A 2,212-nucleotide genomic window follows, 5' to 3' on the forward strand; every position below is an offset into this window, starting at 1 on the left:
TTTACTTGTTTTTATGGATTGGTGATGAGATGTCCAACAGCTTGTCTGGAACCCAGAATTGAATTAAAGCTTTCCTTTGGACTATTCTTCAGCTTTGAAATTAATGAGTGTAGAACATGGTGTAAAGGCAAGTTTTGCATTCTGGTTAAAGTGCTTCTCTATAAAACTTGAGAAAGGGATTAGTGAAACTACTTTTTTAATGAAGATCTTGCTGAGTTGTGCAAAACTAAATGAAGGGAATCTTCAGGGTGTAATCTTTTTTTTTTTCTTCTTATAGTAAATTAATTTTTTTTTTTTAACTGCACCTGTCACTTAAGAACAATTCCCGTCTTCTGGAATTAAAATAGAGTTGTTTATAGTTGAAAGTGTTAAAGTCCTCCCTCTCCACCTGTCTGATTTCAGCAGCTGAAGGGATTAATACAGCTGCTGGCAAAGAAAAGGGAGGGCGTCCCTGCCTTTGGGAATGAGCTATGTGAAATCTTTGAACTATAGGGGACTAAAGGGCTGCTCTCTAAAGATCCTGTAATTCGGTGTTAAATAAAAATGCTCAGGTCTCGTTGAACAACTTGATTTTACAAATGTAGAGAGTGAAATTCAGATGAATTTCAAATAATTTGGTTTCAAGCTTCAAAAGGAATGCCATTAAATAGAGTACCTGAGAAAACTATCTCAGGAAATAGGTTATGGTGTCTAAACCAAGTAATTTGGTCCTTATCCCATCAGAGGAAAACATTCTAAGTTTCAAATTCTGATTATGTTTGAAAGCATTGCATTTTAATCATAAGACTTTTACCTACCAACCCTCCAAGAAAAACTGGTTGAGCTGCCTGTCTTTTCTGTGCTACAATACTTGAAGAAAATTGTGAATTTGCATGCTACAGGCTTTTTTGTTTTGTTTTATTTTAAATATTCCCTTCAAAGTGTTGAGCATTTGTTATTCTACTCCTGTGTTACCTCCTGAATAGTAAGCATGGATTTTTCTGTCATTCAGAATATCTTGCTTAGCTTTACTCTAGTGCCAGATATTGGTCTATTTTGACAGAATGACATACTTATCCACATTAAGGGGTGGGGATCCAATGTATTTTCTCCACTGCAATTCCCTACTTCCAAAATAGAACCGCAGTCTGGCTTAACCAGTTGGGTTACAGTATTACAATACAGTCCCTACCCTTGTGACTAAGCTCTCTCCCTGGCAGTCTAATTATCTGAGATTGATGTTTGGGGGTAACATTACCTGGGAAGGCCTGTAGACTATGGAGTACAACTCACTTGTTCTTTTTGTTTGTATGTTTGTTTTGGGTAAGTAAGCTGAAGCACAGGGAGGCTTAGTGACTGATTTAATGGTTTAGTATTAAATCCTGAAGCGTTTCAACTTTATGAAGAATTGAATTCTGCCAGACACCCACTTCTTTAAGCCTTTTTCAAAGAGTCAGGTTTTTCCTGACCTGGTGGAAACCTGAGCATATAAAGACCTGGTTTTGTCTCATTCCTCATCATCACCAACACTCACTACCTTCCTTATTCCGGTTGTCAGTATCTGTTTTAATTAGTTCATGGTCCCTGGTGGACAGGGTGGAACAGCTGTTTTTGTGGTGGTGATCCTATGGCCTGTGAGAAGACTTGGAGTTCATTTAAGGAGGGAAGGGAGGGGTGTATTCTTACTTGACTCCTGAATTATGTTTCGGAAGGGTTGCTATTGCCTGTCACCTTTGTCTAATCCTGTGTGGTGACTTTCCTCAGATTAAAAATTCTGGTGTTTCTTAGGAAACATGTTGTACCAAGTTGGGCTGCATAACTCACCTTTATTTTTTTCCTTCCCTTGCCTTTATTCCCTTTTTTGCTTTTCTCCTCCAGCTGTGCTTCCTGTGTCTTCAGCCTTGAATGTCACTGCTGCCTCAGGGCAGCCTGTGCCAACCCTTCCCCCTCCTTGCTCCCTGCCCCCACAACAGTTCCCTCTGACAACCCCTAACCAGCCTACCCCATTCCTTTCTCCCTCCACTATTGCCTCTACCCCTTTTGAAGCTCCTTTTCCACAGGCGTCCTCTGGGACAGCCCTGCCCTTGGGAGCTGCCCCTACGCTCCCTGACACCCCAGCTTTCCTACCAAACCTAATAGGGCCTCCCATCTCCCCAGCTGCCTTAGCTCTGGCCTCTCCCATGATGACTCCAACTCTGAAAGGTGCCCATCCCTCTTCAGCTCCCTTGACTCT

General features: G+C 41.3%; 1 protein-coding gene across 4 annotated transcripts in view; it reads left to right on the top strand.

Annotated features, from left to right (window-relative positions):
* The window catches only part of NACA (nascent polypeptide-associated complex alpha subunit), a 13,980-nt gene that overhangs the window by 1,621 nt on the left and 10,147 nt on the right, over positions 1-2,212 (top strand). The window lies entirely within an intron of this gene.

This window comes from Myotis lucifugus, unplaced genomic scaffold (genome assembly GCF_000147115.1).
Source record: "Myotis lucifugus unplaced genomic scaffold, Myoluc2.0 scaffold_119, whole genome shotgun sequence".
NCBI classification, from domain to species: Eukaryota; Metazoa; Chordata; class Mammalia; order Chiroptera; family Vespertilionidae; genus Myotis; species Myotis lucifugus.